Source organism: Tursiops truncatus, chromosome 13, assembly GCF_011762595.2.
Source record: "Tursiops truncatus isolate mTurTru1 chromosome 13, mTurTru1.mat.Y, whole genome shotgun sequence".
Classification (NCBI taxonomy): Eukaryota; Metazoa; Chordata; class Mammalia; order Artiodactyla; family Delphinidae; genus Tursiops; species Tursiops truncatus.
Genome location: NC_047046.1, coordinates 67,341,516 through 67,366,001, shown reverse-complemented (window position 1 = coordinate 67,366,001; position 24,486 = coordinate 67,341,516). Strand labels below are relative to the sequence as shown.

The 24,486-nt window shown below is 38.3% G+C and overlaps 1 long non-coding RNA gene across 2 annotated transcripts in view; it reads left to right on the top strand.

Moving 5' to 3' along the window:
• The window catches only part of LOC141276206 (uncharacterized), a 56,341-nt gene extending 40,119 nt beyond the window's left edge, over positions 1 to 16,222 (top strand). For both annotated transcript variants that reach the window (XR_012325417.1, XR_012325416.1), the window contains one exon: positions 13,316 to 16,222. This is a non-coding gene — a long non-coding RNA (uncharacterized lncRNA). The remainder of the gene's footprint in view (positions 1 to 13,315) is intronic.
• The last annotated feature ends 8,264 nt before the right edge of the window (positions 16,223 to 24,486 follow it).

Here is a 24,486-nt window from a genome sequence, read left to right as displayed (position 1 = left end):
CACGCAGGCTAGTGGAAATCAAGTGAGAATGAAAAAGTATAAACACTTCTGATTAACAGCCAATGGCACCAGCTGGAGCAGACAGAATAACACAAAAGGGTCAGCTCAGCGCTGACAGGTTTGGCAAGGCAATCTCGTTAACGGCAAGATGAAACTTCATTTGCTCACAATTTCATAGGCTGTTTCAAAGACGCCTCCTGCAAATTGACTTTAAGAGATGGAATTGCATTGAGCTTGACTTTTCTGGCAACAAAAGAATTTCTCCAAGTCTTTCTTGGTGCTTGTGGAGATTCAGATTCAAAAGGAGAGCATGTGATGAAACAAAACAGGAAACAAAAATATCACAAAACGCCTATGAAAAGGAGGACCTGATTTTTTAAATACGTGGCTGGATGTACTTGGTTAAATGTTCAACTAAGTAGCTGAGCAAGGAAAGCGAAGCTCAGGAGAAAAGAAACATGGAGACTCCTGAGTGTCTCACAGCATTTAAATTTAAGTAGGGAAAGAGTATTGACTTGAGCTCACAAAGTAGTTATGAAGGAGGAATTTGGTGCTAGCTGTTAAAAATTCAAGGATTTCAACCCTGCGTATGTATAGAGAGCAACCACAATAGCAGTACAGGACAGTTGAAAGAATACTAGGATTTGTTCTCAATTCTGATATTACGAATAGAACTAGCTAGCTCTATTCTCTCTCAGCAGGTCATTTCATTACTTCAAGTTTCAGGTTTTCAACTGTAAAAAGAATAAGTTCTATCACTGGTTCCAAGTGTCTATCAGAATCATGTGGACCTAGTTAAAACACAGACTGTCTGGTTCCACCCCCAAGGTTCTTGATTTAGTAGATCTGGGGTGGGACCCTAAGATGTGCATTTCTGGCAAGCTCCGAGTGATGCCCTTGCTGCTGGCCTGGGGATCAGATTTCGAGAATTCTTGGATTAAATAATTCCAAAGGTCTCTATACATTCAGTGTGCTCTAAGAACACTGTTGAACTCACTAGAGAGGTGACATAATTTAGACCATCATTTGAAATAGCAACACAGGGTGGTTTACTTGAGCACATTACATTTGAAATACGTTTCCTGGGTGAGTGTGTATATAACCCTGTAGCAGGATGTAAGTTCCGTCACTTGGAAATTCTTACGGGTAGAAGGCTGTCCCGAAAGAAGGTCACTATCAGGTGAACACTATAAATAAATGAAGTGAACAGGAGACTGTTACCTTCTAGATCTATTCCCACAAGAAGTTAAGGGCTGAGTAGTCCAAATGGAAGCCAATGGTTATAAAACATACCCCATTCCATGAAAGCTCTAGTCTGTAAAGGTTATAACCTTTTAAAAGTGCCTGAATATGGATCAAAATGCTGGTATTAAATCTGTTGCTTTTAAAAGAAGCGTCCAAAAGAATGAGAAGGAAAAACATTTCTTGAGTGAGATTTCTTACGGCTGAACTTTGGAACTCAGAACCTCTGGGCCTGCAACTACCACTTGGGTCCTATATCCTTACTTGCTCTTGCTAACGGATTTACGAGTATGTAAATTTCAGTGTTTTCAGAGATCCACCCCAGAAAGCTATACCTTCACAAGTAACTGGATTGCAAAATGATTCTCATACCAACTGAGACAGAATCAATAAAATGGGATTGTAGGTAGTTATAATGCACATACTATTAAAAAACACTGCTAGGTAATGATGGGGGGATAAAGTGAGGGCTTTCACTTGGAGGAGGTTGAATCTCCAAGCGAAGGGTTCCTCTGTGGTATTAAATGGACAGTGGGCACGTTTTGGAATGAGTATGTAATTGTGGACAAAGGAGAAGCACATTTCTAAGAGCAGCAGGGATAACAAATGTGTCTATATAATAAGTAAGTTCAGTTAGGAAAAGGAAATTTCATATCTGAAACAGAAAAAATAATCTGGTCTGAAAATTTTAACATAGATTTTAGGGAAACTGTTCTAATGAGGATCAAGGTGTGACCCAACTAAACCCAAGACAAAGATTTAGCACCCACTGACTAAATGACTGTTCATTTCCATGGACCACCATAAATTTCAAGAGCTAGCCCAACTAAGAACTATGGGGATTCCCAAGGAGTTCAGTTCAGTTATGGGAGGTCCTGGTCTTCTTTAGAGATGGATAAAGAAGTCCTGGAAAGACATGATCCTCTTTTAAGCAAAGACTTATTAGTCAATAACATGTGAACTAAGTGCTTGTAAATTTCTGTACTTTAATTTGCTCATCCTTCCAGGAGAGGCACCAAGCCTTGAGGTGATACAGGAGACACTGGCAGGATGACTCAGGAGAAGAATTGAAAGAGGGAAGTGGTGCATCCGTAGCTAAAGTCTTTAGAGGAGAAAATCCTCTCTTCCTCAGTCCTACGGGTGATCCCCAAATAAGAAGCTCTCAAACAAGCAGAAGACCGAGAAATCTGCCTAGTGCAATGCAGGGTGAGGAGAAATAAAGCCACAGTAAGATCATGGCAGTAACAGGAAAGGAGCAAGGAGGCCTCGGTTCCCATATCCTCTCCAACAGGCAGTGTAAAGTCAGTACCTTGACGTCACTAAGATATACCTAGATGTGAGGGGAGTAAGAGTAAGAGGACTTGGGGTTCCTGGCGTGGAAAAAACAACCAAAGTGATATGAGACAAGAACGAGTAAATAGCATCTTAAAATGGGGGCCTGAATACCTCTGCTGACAGAGTCATTCTCATTCTGAACCATTTTTCTTTTTTCTTTTTTTTAATTTTTTCTCTTCTCTCTCTCTCCCAACCCCCAAACATTTCTAAACTATTTTAAAAATAGTTACCTATATTGTAACTCTGTGATTTAATAAAATGTTTGTGTTAGGTAGAGGTAAATTTTACAATAAGAGCAAGGAAAGGTACTTACTTGCATTCTTTCTTATATTATTTTTTGTAACTATTTTGAAGAACCATTTAGGGTATTTATATCAATTCTAGAAAGGTCAGTTATCTTAGCTCACACTAAGAATAAACTAAATCTGAAAAAAATATAAGAAAATTTCAGTGGGCTAAATCTATATGATGATTTTAGGCTTTTGTTCGTGTCTAAATTTTGTTTCCACTGCTATTTTAAGAAGTAAGGAAATATTGCTTTACTGTACACCTGAAACTAGCACAACATTGTTAATCAACTATATTCCAATATAAAATAAAAATTACAAGAAATGGTAACAACGTGGAATTCTACATGCAAACAACAAAAAACATGGGGAAACAGTACTCTTAAAAAAAGGATGCTAATTGTTTTTTAAACTATGTAGAAGATGTAAATAATATAACCAATATTAAAGTGTTTAATTAAATTCACCTATCAGCATGTGAACCATTTTTAAAGAACCAGCCACACGTGGGTCAGTTCTTGATCTAATGCCATCCACAAGGCACAAGCTTTTACCTGATACTCATCCAGGCTGTCTTCTTTCTTAGAGTTTTCCTAGGGCTATGATTTAGTGTAACTATACTTTTCTTTAAAGAGGTCAACTCTTTGGTGAAATAATAAACTAAGAAATGGCCCTTTGGAGTTTCCTTCCAGCCAAATACTCCCTATTTTGTCCAAGAACATAAATGTGATACGTGGCCTGACCTGTCCTCTCACACTGAAATATATGGCCTTGCAGATTTTCTCTGACATTCCAAGATCTTTCACATGCACTGGAATATACACTACCTGAGAGCAGGAGTTTCTGTGTGTTCATATCCCTCAGGTGCCTTAATCAAGTCTGGAAGAGTGAGTTAGTGCCTTACTCTCTAGAGGCCAATGGACTCAACCAAAGAGGGATGACTTTGCCCCTCAGCGGACACTAAACAATGTCTGGGCATAGGCTCGGCTATCAAAATGGGTAAGGGGTGGTCATCTAGTGGGTAGAGTCCAGGTATGCTGCTAAATATCCTACAATCACAGAAAGTCCGCTCTCCAGCCCCCCATACAACAAAGCATTATCCAGCCTCAAATATCAATAGTGAGGGGGTTAAGAAACTCTACCACAGATGGTTAAAAGTTTACATTAAAGGGCTTCCCTGGTGGCGCAATGGTTGAGAGTCCGCCTGCCGATGCAGGGGACACGGGTTCGTGGCCCAGTCCAGGAAGATCCCACATGCCGTGGAGCGGCTGGGCCCGTGAGCCATGGCCGCTGAGCCTCCGCGTCCAGAGCCTGTGCGTCCAGAGCCTGTGCTCCACAACGGCAGAGGCCAGAACAGGGAGAGGCCCGCGTACCGCAAAAAAAGTTTATATTAAGATGAATGCATTAATATCAGGTTATATGTGTACATGCTTATTTTTTAATTATGTTTAATCATGGTTTTAAAAAATGTAAAGCAAAAAGAAGGAAAAGATAAAAGCATTAGCAACTAATAGATAACAGACAAAACTATACATTTCCAGTTTAAAAGGCAGTTTCTTGAGAAAAGACTTCAAAGTCTTGACTTTAATGATTTGTGTTCTTGGCACCAGTGGGAGCCTCCTGCTGAAGGAGTTTGGGGTAGGGAAGGATACAGGCTGCACCATGTGAACAATCAATTTGTTTACTTCACAAAATTCTGACTTGGGCCTTTTCAAAATCTGGCTGGACATTGGCGTCTGAAAAGCTCAATTAAGTGGGAAAGTGGATATCTGAGAAGAAGCTTAGGCCAACTTCTCAGCTTCAAGAATGTTTTGGTTAAGACATGAGAGGGAGTGAAAAAAACATTTTCCACAGATGACTTAAATACATAAAAGACAACTGTAGACTCAACCACGAACCTATGATTGAATAAGTCTCCTTGAGGATTTTGGTGAAGGGGTAAACCTAGATATGATAATACTTTCCTTAATCTGAATAAATAGAGCCTTGACAGTAGAAATAAAATGTGTGCTTTAATATGTTATTAAATGATTTAAACTGCCTTTTTCTCATTTCCACGTCCTTATTTCTATCAAGGAACCCAGCGGTGAGGACTTAACTCTAGTTTCTTTGATTGCTCTGCTCAAGCTGCTGACAAAGTCAATGTTTCTGCAGTCTGGCTGGGAGCAGGGGGTTAGTGGAGTGAGCTTTCATAGTAGGATCCACTAGGAACCTAACTGGCGGCATCTGACTTCTATCTCACAAGTCCCCGAAAAGCTCAGCAGGTAATAAACTTTTCTGTCCTTTTTGAGCTAGTTTTGACCAAGGACCTTAAAGAAAAGAAGAGGAAATACAAAATAATTATATTAAATGAAACCCTAAGACTTCTGAAAGAGGCTTCCTACCTGGCTTTGGAAGAAGCTCCTTCCACAGTGCCTTAGAGAACTACCGATCTGGTTATTTTTCGTGATTATTGTTTCGATTCCAGACCCAAACTGAAAAGAGTAGTTGGGAAAATTGGGGGCCCCATTCTTGTCTTATCTTAAACATGTTCCTTTTGTCACTGCAGATTAAAATAATGGCAAAGGTGAAAATAGATAAATAAAAGACTAAAGAAGGAAATGAGAAAGTATTTCCATTTATTTTCTCTCAAATACCAGCTCTTTCAAGGACTACAGAGCTGCTTAAGAGATGTTTAAGAATTTGAAAGGAGCAATTTAGCAATGGATAGTGAAGACCTTAGAGATGTGTACACACTTTGACCAATCAAATACATTTTCATGAGCTTATTTTAAGGCATTACTAGTCATGAAAGCAGGAAGACATGAATAATGAGATCTTGCGCTTAAAAGTGAAAATTGCGGAAAGAAAGTTATTTCATAACTCTATTTCCTGTGGCCAATAAGAATTATGTTGTGGGAACAATGTTCATAATGTAAGTGAAAAAAAGCAGTTTGGATTTACATTATTATTTTATTTTGTTTTGTTTTAATTTACTTTTAAAAGACTGGAAGGTTATATTGATAGACCAAAATGTCAGTGGTACTTATATATGCATGGTAGTTAAATTGATAATTTTATCCTTTTAAAATCAAATGTATTTCATTTTCCTATAATGAACATGCACTATTTTATTAATTATAAAAACCTCAAAAATGCATAGAATTTTATGACCTTCTTAGGTCATAGAATCTTAGTACTAAGTGGGGTTGGTTTCTTGATAGAATCAATGTTTCTTTTTTTTTTTTTAAATTATATCCAATTTGAAGCAATGGTAGGAATTTTCCATAAATAAAAAATAAATTTTCTGGGCTTCCCTGGTGGCGCAGTGGTTAAGAGTCCACCTGCCGATGCAGGGGACACTGGTTCATGCCCCGCTCCGGGAAGATCCCACATGCCACGGAGTGGCTGGGCCCGTAGGCCATGCCGCTGAGCCTGCGCGTACGGAGCCTGTGCTCTGCAATGGGAGAGGCCACAACAGTGAGAAGCCCGCGTACCGCTAAAAAAAAAAAAAAAAAGATAATAATAATAATAATAAATAAATAAATTTTCTTCTGGCAGTTTGGCTAAAACATCAAGATTTTGATGATATAACTGCAGAATATTTTTAATGCTGGCTGAATTGAGTTCAGTATTGATTTTTAAAGAAATGGCCTATTTGAAGACGTTTATCTACTTGTAATCGACAGTGTATAATCCATTACTCTAATAGCTTAATGGTGTTTTAACCAGGAAAAAAAAAAAAAAGCAACTCTTAGATTTTTAAACTCCTTTTTGGTGACCCAGAGATGGTAAAGACTTATCTGTATATCTTGCTTTGTAGAGCTTAATTAAGCACAAATATTTATCAAGTACTTACTCTGTGCTTAGCACAGATATCAGGGTTACAGCTGGGGACACCGGGAATCAGGGCGCTGCTAAGACCACAAGGGTTGCTGATGACCACATCCATTCTGATGGTCAGTGCCCATGCTGTGCCACTGCTTAAATGTTTCAAAAACCACAGCTGCAAAACTTGATCTCTACACATTCAACACTTGCACCCTGCTTACAGAGACAGAACTAGGATTCAGGAAACAAGCATCTTCTTGCCAACGCTAGGTTCCAGAAGTACAAAATTATGATTAGCCTGTTAAAGAAATACTATTCTCTCACGTATTCTCAACTTCTTTGGGACAGGAAACTTGTTTATATACTTTTTTCACCCTCTCCAGTGTCTAGCTTTTGGCTGAGCATATATTCAGTACCCCAGAGCATTTGATAATTTGCTGATTATAAAATGAAGTACGAACATCCACACTGCACAGCCTTGTCATTGGTCATGCTAATGCTTTTGAGGTCCTGAGTTTTCCTTATACCTGACAGTGTTGACCTAGAGCTTGAATGAAGAAAATGAAAACAAATTAAAATTTTATACAAAGTAAAATATATAATATATTTAAGCCAAGGTAAATCTGTAAATAATTTTGTACAAATAAACCCTGGAACAGAATTCCACATTTCACTTTTCTTTAATAAAGCATGGTCTTTAAATTATTTTCAGAGAATTATGCTATTTTGTTATAGAAAAAAAATATTTTAAAAAATGTTGTATTTTTAAAATCTGTGGTACAGATGAAAGGGTTTACAAGAAAGAAATAGAGACACAGATGTAGAGAACAAACGTATGGACACCAAGGGGGGAAAGCGGCAGGGGGTGGTGGTGGGATGAATTGGGAGTTTGGGATTCACATAAGAGCAAAAAAAAAGAAAAATGTTGGATTTTTGCCAAAAGCACACCTGCAAGGGTGGGGATCAAATCAGTAGATTATCAACAAGGAATTCAGCAAGGACTCTCTCTTTTCCCCTTATAAACTCTTATCAAATAATATTTATAAACTTCGAGCAGTATCTTAGAGCTTATCTATGTTGGTTCTACCACAGTAGAATTATGTGAAGGCAACTAGCTTTAATTCCACATATAAGTCCCTAATAAGTTCTCTGTTTTCCCAGAGATAACTATTAATTAGTTAATAATTGCTTGAAGGCTCCAATTGATTGGCACTATAAACAGAAGAAGGTTTATATGGGCCTTTTATTTCTGAGCTGCTTTCAAGATTAAGTAAAATGTTAGCAGCATGTTATTAGGCAGAACGGAGAAGAGGATTGTACAAAACCACTGAAGAGGCATGAGTAAACACTGTGCTGGCTTGTCCCTCTCTGCTTTGCAGACTGGCAAGAAATAAATGAGAACTGTGAATATACAGCTTGAGAACATAGCCAAATACTGCACATGAATGGTCTTGCCAGAAATTATCCAAAGGCTTCAGGGAAATTCAACACATAGCCCCCAAAGCTTAGAGGGTTTTCATTCTTGGGAAGATTTATGTTATTTGTGTCACAGAATATGGCATTCATCGTGTAACAGTAGAAATAAGTTTGTGACTATTTTATTCCTGTACTCTCTTTATCATTCATCAATATCTAAGGAGAAGTGTTTGTTCCCCATATATTCTCTGGAGTGTCATTCCACATATATTTGTAAGAAATTTTCCTCTGTCTTGCTGCCTCATTGACCCCCAAGTCCTAATAGCCCTTCTACAAGTTGCTAAAAAAAACTTTTATGAAGTTTGGGACAAATATGGTTCATCAGTCACAAATATGGGAATCATCCGGAGTAGACACCTACAATGTTTTTCAAAGTATTTTAAAGCTGGATTCCTTTAACTAAAACTAAAGGAGATATGTTATATTCCTTCCATTGGCCATTCTCTTTCCAAAGTCAACCCAGTGTCCAAATTGCTGCTCTATTGATTTAAATTTACACAGGCGTGGGCCAAGAAAAATATCGCCTGGTATTTCTTAACCAGTAAGCAACTCAGAAACTTGGATCTCTTGATTAGTAAAAGTAGTAAAAAGGATTCTCTTTGAATATCTTTGATAGGAAACACTTCTGTGGTTCTCACTGCCTTGAAGATAAAGACAAGGTTTGGAAAACGCTAGAGTGTCATCACCAACATGGGAGAATAAGGATTTTCTTCCATCTGCTCCACAAAGAACACCAATTTCAACAATCACTCATAGACAAGAGTGCCTTTGTGGAGGTCTTGAAGTCCATGGGAGATGTTCCAGAATACCATTAGGGGAGGAAAAAAAAAAAAAAAAGGAGTGTGGACACCTACGCCTTTGTGTTCTGATCTTTCTTCACCCATGCCTGTTCCCACTGGATCTTCATACCTGCATATTCTTTCTGTCTTGTAAGGGCATCTTTCCTCCCCAAAACTATCCTTGAGGTCTCAGCTTAAACAGCACCGCCAGAAGGAACTTTTCCCTAACCCCCAGCAACATTAAGAAGACTCCCTCTCAAACGTACCTTTCCTTCCAGTCGTTAGCATCGTTTGTAATTATGTACTCATTAACTTAATTATTCGTTTCATAGCTGTTTTCCCCACTAAATGGTAACAAACATGTGAACAGACAGTATTTTGATTTTTTTTTCACTAGTATAAGCCCAGTATCTAGCTTGGCTACAACTCTACAGTCACTCAATAACATTTATTGAAGGACTGAATTAAGGTAATTCTCATTTACTTTATGGCTTCCTACAGGCATCCTCATGGGCAGACATCAGGTTACGAAGGAAGAAAAGCTACAGCCTTCCTTGAAGTGCAAAGCTGCAGTAGACCTATCAATCAGGTCTCTTTCATAAAGCTGAAAGGATTCATTTAAAGTGACCAAGTAGGCTATGAAACTATAAAAGTAGCTTTCTGTCATTAGAAAGTATGAGGAATTGGGAGAAGATTTTTTCCAAGGTGCAGCAGGAACACAATGGAAATCCCTCAGCACTGTCTAAACACAACGAAGTAATACACATTTTCTAGTAAATGACCTCATATTAAGATGAAAACGATCAAGAAGCAGAGCTAGAAGAGGTGATATGGCCAGGAACTTACAAATGAGAGAGCCTACGTCAAGGCAGAGTGCAACCCGTATCACTTGTTTTAAGCACAACAAAAAAGGTCCTTTAAGCCAAGTGTTCCATCGGACTTTCACAGACGTTTTGATAACCCAAGAAAAACTTATCCTCTGGAATAAAATTAGGTCTTCAGGAGTTTCCTTTAAAAATGCAAGACTCTGTAGGCAAAATGGTATCACCAAGAATCTCTTGTGTGAATTCCTTGGGGATATAAAGTCGCCAAGCTTTACAATAGCAATGATCATTCATTAGCTTTGCATGATTGTGCCATATTGATCAACGCCGGTGAGATATCATAAAGGCTAGAGTATTACAATGGAGTGACCCTGCCATGCCTTGAATTCCCGCTATAAAATAAGGAAACAGTTATATACAGTCCCTCTCTGTATCCATGGGGGTTGGCTCCAGGACTGCCCCCCTACCCCACAATCCCCTCACCCACCCCCAAGCCCCTTCCCACACCTTGCAGATACCAAAATCTTCAGATGCTGAATTCCCTTACATAAAATGGTGTAGTGTTTGCGTATAAACTACACACGCCCTCCCATATACTTTAAATCACCTCTAGATTACTTACAATACTTAATACAATGTAAATGCTATGTAAATAGTTGTAAATACAATGCAAATGCTATATAAATTGTCACCCATCCATGGCAAATTAAAGTTTTGCTTTTCGGAACGCTCTGGATTATTCTCTTAATATTTTCGATTCACAGTTGGTTGAATCTGTGAATATGGAGGGCTGATTATATATAAAATTTAGGTTTATTGCCACTCCCTCTTAAGCACAAAAATATAAATCATCATAAAACTAGGAGTTTTTATTTCTAATAGAAGTACAGTATTACCACTGAGAATATAAATGAAAATTGGGAGAAAATGACTAAATCTGTTAATCATTCTTCTTTACTGCTGATACTGGATCATTCAAATTCAATTCAGTAAGAATTTATTGCTCTACCGTATGTCTGACTCTGTTAGGTACAACCATGTTGTATTCTAATTTGACTACCCTGAAGCTGGTACATGCTGTAGAAGAAAGAATACTTAGGAAATATTTGATTAGTCCTTGCTTTCATTTGTATTATCAACTTTAATTACTGGGTGAGGGAGGATCTAATGTGTCCATCAACTGACACCAAAGTTTTCACATCTATTTGCCTAGCATTTCACATCAGGGGCCCATCTTTAGTGAACATTTCCCTTACTGAACCCTATGCAAAGATCTCCTTTAAATTAAGAAATGATTAGCCATCCCAAAGGAAAGATTTAAGAAGTCTTAATTTGTGTAATTGTTAATTATTTTTATTGCTATGGACAGAAACCTCCTTTGGCTATTTCAGCTCTGTCTTTCATCCATCTTACCTACGTGAGTTCTTTTTTTTTTCTAAAAGGAATGTTACAGGTGCCATTCCACATCTCAAAGTGAAAAAAAAAGATTTATTCTTATCCTTTTTGTCTGGCCATGTAAAGACACTGGGCTTTGGGGCATGCCTTCACATATGACTAAAAGACTGATTTAACACTTTCACAGTCTTGATTCTTGATTCAACTAACTGCCCAGAGCAAATACTCTTCACCTGGCAGGTTTGCGTGTTAAGTTGGTTTCCAAGAAGACCATGGTTAGGCATGTTTATAGAGCTGTGTTTCCGTGCATTCTTTAAGCATTCGAAAATGACATGAGCATGTGTTTTGTAAAATAATTCATGTGACACTTTAGCTTCTCAAGACAGTCTCTGGAAAAGGGACCTGCCTATGCTCTCATGCAATTCTGAATATTTAGTATTTATTGTGTGCTGATGCTAAGTGCAACTGAGAATATTTATAGTGGAGTGAGACCAGAGCCATATGCCAATGTTCATGTCATTGTACCAGTGAGACACAGCATCAGGTGATGATGTGAATAGTGGAACAGTGGTTTAGATGGACACTTTAAATTAAGCCAACCTCAATTTCGATTTCCACTCTGTTTATATTAGCTTTGTAACATTGCTTGATTCATTGAAACTCTCTGTATCTCAATACATGGATGTAATGCCTATTTCAGGGATTAATGTCTGTAAAGAATTTAGCAAAAAGCTTAATACATAGCAAGGACTCTATAAATCACTAACTGATACTAAAAAATTATTTTATGTGATAGCTAAGCTCCAGTGACGAAAAGTGGTTCACATTCTAAGTGGCTTCACATTCTAAAGGACACCTAAACACACAGAGTATTAGGTGGCTTAAAGCAATCTGTGAATGATCTGATACCTACTATTGTTGGAAAAAAGTGGTGGGGCAGCCATTTTTACAGAGATGTATCAGGAGGTCACCGACCTTACTCCTGCTTTATAGGAGTCACTATGATATTAAAAATTCCCTTTGATATACCTTAACAATCAGTTTCATTTCCATGTCTGATGTTTTCTGAGTTTTCCTATCACGCATTTTTTTCTTTGACTTCATGTTATTATTTGAACTGAAACCCAAGCGTAGCGATATTAACTTCAGTTCTTGTATGATTTTTACTTATACATGACTGCATGTGTACATGCGTGTCCAAATACTAAGAAAGATTATATATAGGTAAAATATTCCATATATAGGCAATATTTTCAGTGATTGGTTAAAAATCCTATTTTTTGTTAATTTAACTGCTATACACACATAAAATTCTCCCTACACCTTAATCAAAAAATTATCATGTCTTTAAAAGTTTAGGAAATTCTCAGCCTCTTTTATTCTGTTGCAATTTTCTTGTTCCAGAGGTGTTTAATATCTTTCCTTAAATAGTAGCCATTGTAACTAATACTGCTCGTCAACTGATTTATCGACTGATTTAAGTTGATTTAAAGACAACAGTTACATTCATTGAAATAATTCAAACCAAATAAATAAATAACAACATAAGGAGTGCTTTGATCAGGGGAGAGAGATTATTTTGGTGAGTACAAAGCAGATAATAGTGGACAAACTTAAAAAAGTTGTTGGAACTTCACAGCTAGTGATAGTCTAGGATGGGAAGAAGGGACAAATTTACATTGTTCTTGTCTTAGAATCCTTGTCATGAATATGTGGAATTAGGCCTCTATACAAGATATTAGAAAAGCAGAAAGACTGTTTTTTAATGCCAATAAATTAAGTCAATCAACCCAAAGCAGACCAAGAGGATATTTCTAACAAGTGCATTACACAGTCATTTCAGCTTTTGGTCTGAGGTTGGTCAAGAAGACAATGGAGTTCTCTCTTGCCTTCTCTATTTTCAGAAGGCCCAATCCCTAGCTAACCCCTTAATTCTGCAAAGAATATGCCTGTCTTTAGATAAATGAATAAGAAGCAGAATTCAACCATATTTTAAATCAATTTCCCTAAAGCTTTAAGGGCTTTGGGAGTTGCAAGGCTGAGTTAACTGTGGAATCTTTGAATACAATTGTGCGGAGTGTTAAGGGAGGGAGAAAATATAACAATAACAGTTGTTAATTTACAGGGAGGGGGCCACAGTTTTGATTCATCTTTCCTTTTCTCCTAGCAACACATACAGGCTGCAAAGAAGGGGAGCCGCACCCATAGTGGAATGAAGTGACCTCAAGGGAGCTAAGACGTTGGGACCACCTGGTCAGGGATGCCATAAACAGTATACTGTTCAAACAGCAAACCAGGTATTCAAGAGTGATGATCAGAGGTCAACCAAATTATTAGTAGGTTCATAAGCATTGTTCAAAGAAAGACAATAGGTTCAAAATGGAGTCACTTATGCTAAGCCGCAGGTCACCAAACCAAGACTTAATTACAGTTCTGGCTCTCCCAGAAATATAGAATCTTAAACCAGTCAATCAGGAATTGCCTGTTTGGTAATCACTAGTTAGGTAATCTGCCGGATAGACCCTTGTCATCCGCTAAAGGAGAGTAACTTTGCAATAACCAATCCACTTTCTTGCCTAGTATAACCTCCTTGTTCCTGCTCCCTTCTGCCTAGAAAAGTTTTCAGTTTTGTACAGTTCCTCGGAGCTCCTTTCTATCTGCTGGTTTGGGTGCTGCCCAACTCAAATAGATTTTTGCTCAAATAAACTCTTACATTTTTATATATGCTTCAGTTTGTCTTTTAACACCAAGAGGATTGTACGTCTATAAGAAGTCAAGCCTGCCAGGCATCAAGGTGCTGGATCGGACTGAAGGGATGCAGAATGAGCCTCCCCAAAATGCGCCACTCTGGCACGCGGATTATGCTGAGCTGAAGACAACGGAGGCCGAAAAGACTCAGGAAGAGCTTCTTACCTCCCCCTTAACTGCCTGGAAGACTTTAGAGAGATGACCTGGCCCAGGAAGAGAACTCTCAACAGAGATAACTCTAAAGAGTACAGGCCAGAAGTGGTAAGCTGTGGGGAGCGCCACAGGGCCTCTCAGCTCTGAGTCCTCTCCGTGGCTCACTGTCTCTGAATGGCCTGGCAAACATTTGTTTACCAAACACCTGCTCTTCGCATCTTCCTGTGAATTGTCTTTCTTCCCTTTGGAGCCCCAGATCCCTACCCTCTTCTTCTCAGCTCAGAAAGGCACCTAAGCCTCAATGGCCTTACAGTTGAGGAGTCTCTCATTGTCTTTGTACGGTTCCCGTACATATGCAATGAAATTTGGTTTTCTCTTGTTAATCTGTCTCATGTCAATTTAATGAATAAACCAGCCAAAACAGCCTCGAAGGCTAGAGAAAATGTTGTCCTCTCCTATAAGACCAAGGGACTGCTTCCAACAAAGACACCAGGGGGTGTTGTATGGAAGGGCAATATTTGCCCTCGCAGGTTAGGAGGGGAACCAGGCTTCCCTAAGCTCATCTTTAAAAATATTTGGTGAATTTTTCTAAATCTCCTCTCTCTCTCTCTCTAATAAGGAACAGCCTCCTACACTCAGAGTATTAAAAGAAGACAATTGTAATAGTTCACATTTCATGAGTTTTTATTACATGCTAAGTTCTAAGTATTTAAAATATGTCAAACTCATTTTATCATCATACGAAACACAAGACCAGGCATATTATTGTTCCTATTATTGGAAATGGAAAAACTGAGGGACACTAACTTGCCCAGGGCTATATCACCAGTAAAAACAGGAACTGGAATTTGAACCAAGGTTGTCCAGCTCCAGTGTCTACACTCTAGTCCAAATCACTTCACTCTACTGCCTGTTGCAAAGAGGTTCCTAAGAGTCCGGAAAACTTAACAGTCATTTGTCTTTGCTTCAGTCAGCTCGGCCCCGCCCCTCTCTTTTTTTCTGATCAAATTAATCAAAATAATATTTTCATATGCAATGCTGGATCTAACACACCTGTTTGTACCTGTCTGTATCTTTTCAACAAGCAGACTTCCCAAGGTGGGCTGGTGTGCTGAGCAAACTGTTCTCCTGGACAGAAACAAGACCAAAGTGCTGGGTTGTAAGCTGTGTTCCTTACCCCTTCCTGATATTGAGTGACCTTACGTATCGTTCACACTGCAGAATTCATCATAGGAAGAAAATTAGCCCTCGCAGTACAGCTGATATTCTGGCAAATGAAGCCGGGTCTCTTTGCCTAGCTTACTGCAACCTGCAGACACCTTCGATTTCTCAAGTAATTACAATTCAGCTAGGAAAAAATGCTGCTTCAAGAGACACAAATTTTGAGACATTCACTATAGGCTTCTAGGCAATTAACGATAGAATGTAGGTGGCCTTTGATGAAAAACACACTTTAAAAGAATAAGACAGAGATGAGAGGGAGTGAAAGAAAAGAAAGAGAAAGCAATTAAGGTTATGGAAATGGGGCATTTCGATGCAAGGTGGGTTATATTTAGAGGTACCTTGTCAAGTTAAAAATATCTTTCATAACCCTTCCTCACATAAGTCATATATTGTATTGTTAAACCTGAGAAGATCTGTAACAACCAGGATTGTTGCTAACTCTAATTCAGTTTACTTACCACTTTTCCTTCAATTTTGTAACTTATAACTATCATTTTAAAGGATCACTCAAAGTAGAATGTGTAATACTGATGTTAAACCAAACTGACTACAGTGATAAACTTTGCCAAGGAAACTTATTATTCAGACATTTAGTAAAAGGTTATAATGCAATGTCTCCTTTGAAAAAGATAAATATACATGTATATATGTATATATTCTTCTAAATTTGTGTAACTCTTTACATTTTATAAGTAAAAAAAAAATGTTTTTGTTAAATGCCCATTAGTTCATCCCTGGCGTTATATGACAAGTTCTTGAGAAATGCTTGAAATGAGGAGACAGATTTATTTCTGGGAATTTTGCTCCAAGTGCTTTTGAGTGGTTCAGAAGGAAGGAGCTGAAATGAGCTACTTCTCCTCTCCAGTGTTTTTATTGCAAATTGATCAACATCTATTTAAAAAGTGCCTATTTCATGCTAGCTATTATAGGCCTTGGAGTGGCAAGACAGAAACAGATAAAAAAAAAAATTCATGGTCTCCTGAAAACGTACCAAAACAGTAGGTCTTGTAATCGTCCATTTATAAAAGAAATTATTTTAAGACTATTTTTAGGTATGAGAGAGAGCCAATGGCAAAAGTGCCCTTCTGAGTTCTCCATCTCGCAGATACTTGATGGTGATCGCCAGAGCGTCAATTACATTCTCAAAGCTAGCTGTTTGGAAACACATACCTTGGACTTGACTATGACACCTACAATGCTTCCTGAAATCATGCCACAAATACCTCATATATCCCACCATTAAAGAGTCTTTACAAATAACTGTAAAAGACATCAGGAAGAAGACTTGTAATTCTCTTCACCCTCTCCCTTCCCATGGCCATTCCTAAAGTGTTTTTCTCCTCACTGACTTCCTGGCCAGTCTCAATTTCACAGCTGGTGGTTAGCTATAAAAGAGAGTGTTACCATTTGGGGAACTTTACACCAAAGCCTGCCCTGTTTTGATATACTGAAGGCATCAAAGAAAGCAAAGTCCTAGTCCTCTTTTATCCAGCTCTGCAAAGTGATAGAGAATTGGATAGCAAAAACGCAGAGGAAGCCAGCCCTAGCCCAAGCACAGGCCCTTTTCTCTGATTTGAAGCTTTAGAGCTGGTGCCCAACACTTCCATGCCATGGTCACTACAAACACAGGTACACGAGCTTTTGGGTTTGCAGCTATACATCAAGTGATTGCATATTTCAACAAGAACTTCCGTAACTCAATAACCAACATAACTGTGAGTGGAGAGATGAAAAGTTCTGAATGCCATTAAGCCATTTACTTTCCGCATCAGCCTAAGACAATCTAGAGTGGCAAATTGAAAACCAGCTCCCCATTAAAGGGAGAGACCCCAGATAGGTCATTTTTCTAATAATATGTGAATGTGATATTGGGCTGATATCCAAAATGTCCTTCGTTAACCAGCTACCTTCGGAAAACTCTGTGCAGATTTGGACATGGGAGAGATTGAGCTGAAGAATTACAAGTCAGCTTAAAATACTGGGAGTTCAGAAATGATAACTACACAAGGTACCCCATCACATGTGTGTATTTACGATGAATTAATAGAGTTTTTAGATGCTGGCTCGTCCAGAAGATGATTTACATTGCATTATCCTGATGGATTATGAAAGGAATCAGAAAAATCTGCAAGTGGCAGAGTTAATGGGATGAGGTCCCTTGGTTTGTATAGTGTTCTCTGGTGTGTGTTAAGTGCACTAAGTGGCCATCAGCAGTTAATTTACCGTTCTAAGACTAGTGAGTAGTCCTCTGGATATAGGACTACATTCTTTGGGCAAGGGCACCGACCCTACAGATCTAAAAGGTTTTAGGGCAGTATCCAAGCACAGTCCATGCATTTTGTGACTGGTAAGAAATAGTTTACAAACTTTAACTCAGAATCGAAAACCTTTCAATCTAGAAAGTCACTGATATGTTTCTGACATGTTCCTGAAGTTTGCTGAAAAGCTAAGGAGTGAAGGAAAAAGAGGGATATTAAATGCAATAGGAAAGACAAAGATAGCAAGAAAGAAGGAATAAGAAGAAAAGTTGACATGTATGGAGAGGTGGGATGCCGTCAAAGCCAATAAATTCTTATCTCTTTTCTTATTTATTTAGGCTGTCACTCAATCCTAAATTGAATTCAGTCCCACAATATTTATTGAGCTCCAACTATACCCAGAGTTTTAGTGCTGTGGCGGGTGAAAAAATATAATAATCTCATATTATAGAGAACTTTGCAAGTTGTAAAGCTCTGCCTCAAATTATCTAATCTTCACAGTAATATTGTGACTTGGATATTATTTTCACATTTCTTTTTTTAAAAAAACTTTTTATTTTATATTGGAGTATAGCCGATTAACAATACTGTGATAGTTTCAGGTGCACAGCAGAGCAACTCAGCCGTACATATACATGTACCCAATCTCCCCCAAACTCCCCTCACATCCAGGCTGCTACCTAACACTGAGCAATCTTCACCATACTTCCAACAAGAGGATTTAAATAGCTTGCCCAATGTCATACAACCAGCCCTTATGGAGAGATGACAACAAACTATGTCTTTGGCTCCAAGACCCACTCTTAAAACAGTCAAACATACAAATAATATATGTAATATATAAAGGTGTATATAAATAATATACACATACAATTTTATAATTATATATACTACTAAGCCATATATTTTTATAGTTATATGTAATTATATACAGTAAGTCCACTACATACGAATGAGTTCCACTCCAAGAGCATGTTTGTAAGTCCAATTTGTTCTAAGTCCAACAAAGTTAGTCCAACAAAGGTACCCAACTAACACAATCAGCTATATAGTACTGTACTGTAATAGGTTTATAATACCAATACTTTTCACACAAATAATACATTAAAAAAACACAAAATATAAAGAAAACATTTTTAATTTTACAGTACAGTATCTTGAAGAGTACTGTAGTACAACAGTTGGCATACAGGGGCTGGCATCAGTGAACAGGCAAGAAGAGTTACTGACTGGAGGAGGGAGAGGAGGTGGGAGATGGTAGAGCTGAAGAATCGTCAGCAACAGGAGATGGACGGCAAGCTGCAATTTCACTCACACATGAACGCACGTTCACACTTTTGGAAGTTCACAACTTGAAGGTTCGTATGTGGGGACTTACTGTATTAAAATCCATATTTAATATATATGTAAGTTGCAACTGATTGTCAAAGTGCTAAATGAGCCTAGAGGATAGAGAGAGATTCTTTTCACTGAGGAGGGGAAGGAAGATCAGATCCATGGGAACTGATAGAAGCCTTAGAACTGAACAAAGTGAACACATACTTGAAGGAGTACAAAGGGTCCAAAAAGCCCTAAAATCAATTCACTAGATTTATTACTGATAGTGATTCTTGGAAACCGAGTTTTAGTCTTTATAGCACCATGATTAAGAGACAGGGATTATTCTCATTTGGAAAAGGGGGATAGTAATGGTACTTGCTTCAGAGTTGTTAAGAGAAATAAAGGGAATAGTCTATATGCTACTTAGAAGGTTACAGAATCATGATATTGACAATGGTGACAATGACAGTGAGGCTGCTACCGGTGCTACTGGTGGATCTGGTCTGGGTCTCTTAATTCAAGGTTGGTCAGTGTCTTCCAGGTGCCTATAGTCTAAGTTATGTAATGTGATAACTCTCATTTTAAACTGATAAAACACTACCTTAAGCAAAACGATAATTTAACGTATTGGTCTTCATAAATTAAAAATACTATAATAGAGATGGCTTCAGTTGTGACTTAATTTAGGGGCTAAAACCAAGTCCCCATGGGAAGATTTCCCTCTCCATGTCTCTTCCTCTGAGACAGTGATGTTTCCAGACTTGCCCTCCCCTCGGAGGTATAAGATGTTAAGAGCAACTCCTCTCAGTATCAAGGCTATATCCTAGAAGTTCAAAAACTATCTTCCTTGTATCTTTAATTCTGATGGCATCATACAGCCATCCCTGAATCATCATTAGAGGCAGAAGAAGAAGATACTGTGACAGGCGCTGGTCTGTCCATCAGTGGAAATGGCTGGTCTACCAAGAGGAAATGGAGCCCAACCTAAAGCACGGAGGCTGAGAGTGGGGAGTTCTGGTTGCCCAGGAGAAAAGCACAGTCACTTCTGCCCAAAGAAGAGTAAATGGTGGCTATGAGGCAAATCATACGTCTAACACATTGATCTGTGTCTTATCAATCCGTTGTTCTTTTTTGGGGATATACTGAAAATTTTCCTTACTCTTTTTCTCCTTTCTTGATCTAGTTCAATTTTCCAGAATTATTCTATGTACTGAATTAGCGACTTTGATACAATTTTTCCCCAAGTGAAATTATTTGCACCCTCTTGTTTTTGCCTTTTCTAATATCAGTTGTGCCATTTTAATTTAATCACTTCCAAGTTTTAAATTTACATATTTGATGCACAATAACTTCCAGAGAGGTCCATCCCCAAACTCCTTTGGAGCAGATTAATATGTAAAAGTCACGTGGAACTGCATGCACATTGAAGATCTGAGTTCAAATTATGTTCGTAATCGAAGCCTTAGTTTCTTTGTTTATAAAATATGGCCATTGTTTGTTCAGCCTAATTCAACAGGGCTGTGAGGACTATAGGGGCACAAAGATACACACACACACACACACACACACACACACACACACACACACATACTTGTAAACTATAAAATAAAAGTTAAATCACTATTTTACTATTCTGGGAGGAAGAAGAAAGAAAAGAGACTGTTCTGTTCTTTGCTCTGTTGCTTATTATGCTGTTTAGTGCAAGTCATTTTTGAAATGAGAATTAGAAGGTAAACTTTAAGACCATTCCAGCTATGACACTCTAGGACTCTACTTTCATATTCTAAATGAGCCTTCTTGACTTTGTGAATTTTCATCCTAATAAAGAAAACTCTCAAGTAAAAATAAGTATTGGTTGGCCAAAAAGTGCCTTTGTTTTTTAAGTAAAAATAAAAGACACATATTTTCACCAAGAACTTTATTGAACATCATATTCATCGTTTTGTTCCGTTTTGTACCTTCTGCCATTTTTCAGGCAACTTCATAATTCCATCTTCCCAAAACTTTTTATCTTTTTGAGCAAAGAACTGTTCCAGGTGCCTTTTACAGTTTTCTAGTGAATGGACATTTTTTCCATTAAGAGAATATTGTAAAGACCAAAATAAATGGAAATCTGAAAGTGCAATGTCTGGTGAATACAGCTGATGAATCAGAACTTCCCAGGCAAGCTGTAACAGCTTTTGCCTGGTCATCAAAGAAACATGTGGTCTTGTGTTATCCTGATGGAAGGTTATGCGTTTTCTGTTGACTAATTCTGGAAGTTTTTTGTCGAGTGACACTTTCAGTTGGTCTAATTGGGAGCAGTACTTGTTGGAATTAATTGCTTGGTTTTCCGGAAGGAGCTCATAATAGAGGACTTCCTTCCAGTCCCACCATATACACAACATCACCTTCTTTGGAGGAAGACCAGCCTGTGGTGTGGTTGGTGGTGGTTCATTTCGCTTGCCCCACGATCTCTTCCATTCCACATTATTGTACAGTATCCACTTTTCATTGCCCGTCACAATTTGTTTTAAACACAGAACGTTTTCATTACTTTCAGTAAAGAATTGCACGTGGAAATATAGTCAAGAAGTTTTTTTTTTTTTTCACTTAACTTACATGGAACCCAAACATCAAAGCGATTCACATAACCAAGCTGGTGCAAATGATTTTCAATGCTTGTTTTGGATATTTTGTGTATGTCGGCTATCTCCCTCATGGTACAACATTGATTGTTCTCAATTAATGTCTCGATTTGATCGCTATCAACTTCAACTGGTCTACCCGACCTGGATCATCATGCAGTGAGAAATCTCCAGCACGAAACTTCACAAACCACTTTTGATATGTTCCATCAGTCACAGCACCTTCTCCATACACTGCACAAATCCTTTTCTGTGTTTTGGTTGTGTTTTTACCTTTCTTGAAATAATAAAGCAAAATATGACAAAAATGTTGGGTTTTTTCTTCCATCTTCAATATTAAAATGGCTACACAAACATTCACCAATTTTGATAAGTCTTTTTGTAAATGCAAGCTGATATGATGGCTGTCACATACAATCTAACAAAATTGTTTAGAATGAAGTTAAAGACAACTAAGTGCTACTGGAGCCAGGTTACAGAAAAAAACGAACGAATCGTTTGGCCAAGCCAATACGAACATAACCGGAAATCAACCTCACATCCCCTCAGCCAGGATCCTGTGCTGAGTGCCTGGGGGCTGCATTCAGACAGGTGAGACCTCTGTAAGATGGTGTCTGGGACAGCCAGGGAGGGCATGGATAAGCAGACTAGGGGATGGATAGGGTCAGGGATGGATACTGATTTGTCTTCTTTTCACAGAATGCTAAGCCTAAACTAGATAAACAGATAAAATCCATGAAAGATACACTTTCAAAGGGGCCTATGGGGGCTGAAATACTCATGGAAGCAAACAGGAACATTTCATTTCCCCTTATAAATTAATGAGTATAACCACTTTACCCCCCAAAAAATCCATTTGTTCTTTTTAATATGAATGGAAACTAAAAGGAAGGCTGCCCTTAAGTATCTGAATTAATTTTGTTTCCATTACAAGAAAATTTTCACGTCCATACAGTTGCCTAAATTACCTAAAGTTCAGTTGCTTAACCATTTGATTTCTAATTTTGTTTTTCAGTACACTTTTACAGTAATTTTCTTTTAAAGTATACTTTAAGAGGATAGCTCTATAAGTACCAGTCATAGACCTCTTAACAATAGTAACTTAATTGAAAGGAAGAAAGAGGAAGAACAGAGGACACTAAAAATAAAATAAATGAAATAAAATAAATCAAAATAGTGATAGGCATCATGGATAGTAAGAGTTATGAAGGATGAGAATTTCAGACACATGCAGACAACAACAAACACAAAAATTCAAAGAAAACACAAAACAAAAAAAACCCTAAAAAATTACCTAACAGAATGTGAGAACCTAAATCCATAAAATTCATCATCCATCATCAGCTTGTTCAGCGATCTTATTTCTGGCTCCAAGTCTAGTGAATCCAAGGAATACAGCCCTTGCCATGTCCCTGCCAGTATGGTATTCAATAAACACAAGACAGTACAGTTTCTGTTGCTTTCATCAAAGTTGTAGGACTGACTCAGGTTAAATTTGGAGAGGTGTGGTAGGCAACTGTGTATTACATTCCGTCCCACCTAAATACTGCCATCCAGGTGTAAATAATCAGGTTGGAAGGAACATCAAAATTGCTTCAGAAGATGGAGATAAAGCCTGAGGATTGTGTGTGAAGAATCATCCTTGTTGCCTTGGTGATCCTTGGTGATGGGAGCATAATGAGGTGATGGCACAGAAATCATTCTAACGACATTTTTAGCACTGGTAGGTGAAATCACCTCCTTTCCCCTTACTTGTCATTATGTTCTTTACATTTGCTCAACTGAGGTCCAACAACTTGTTTTTAACATTAAGCCTGGCATCTCGTGAAGTTTCCCTTTCCTAAACTCCAGATAGGTGGCCTCAGAAAAGGTTTAAATGGTAGCAGTCTCTACCAAGGATATGCCTATTTCCAATGCAAAGTAGGAGATTTCTAAAGCTTAGGACCAAGGATAACCTCCCTGCTTTACTCCTTTCCTTAGAGACTGCTCTAAGCTCTAAATTACAAGCCTTATATTACTTCATCTGAGGGGGAATGAATAAGAAGATGAGAAAAAGAAACTGTCAAGATTATCTGGAAAAGAAAAGGAAACTTGAAGGTATAAAGGTTTTCAATTATATGACAGTTAAAAATAACTATTGAACCATCAACTTAAGAATTCAGCTTTGGGATTCTGCTTGAACTCCCTACTGAAAATTTTAGAAGAAAAAAATCTCAAATGGCATTTTATTTTATTTTTAAATAATGCTGTTCAGGACTTCCCTGGTGGTGCAGTGGTTAAGAAGCTGCCTGCCAATGCAGGGGGCACGGGTTCAAGCCCTGGTCCGGGAAGATCCCACATGTCGCGGAGCAACTAAGCCCGTGCGCCACAACTACTGAGCCTGTGCTCTAGAGACCGTGAGCCACAACTACTGAGCCTGTGCACCACAAGTACTGAAACCTGCATGCCCTAGAGCCCGCATGCCGCAACTACTGAGCCCACATGCTGCAACTACTGAAGCCCGTGTGCCTTGCTCTGCAACAAGAGAAGCCACCACAATGAGAAGCCTGTGCACTGCAACCAAGAGTAGCCCCCGCTCACCACAGCTAGAGAAAGCCTGCACGCAGCAATGAAGACCCAACACAGTCAAAAAATAAATAAATGATGCTGTTCATCCAATGGAAAAACAGTTGAAAGGCATCATAAAAAGCAGATCCTAGTAATTAATAAGCATATGAAAAGCTGTTCAAGCTCATGAGTGATTAGTAAGGTGAAAATTAAAAATCACCCTGAGGTATCACTACCCAACTACCCGATTGGCAAAAAGTAAAATGTCTGACAACGCAAGTGACTGCAAGGATGGGCAGCAATTCGAACTGTTATTCATTGCTAGGGGAAATATAAATAAGAAAAATTGAAGACGTACATATCCTACACACCTGCAATGAGTCTCCTAAGTATATAATCTGCAGAAGCTCCTGCCCACGTGACTTGATTCATGTCAGAAAATATTCAGAGCTGCACTGTCC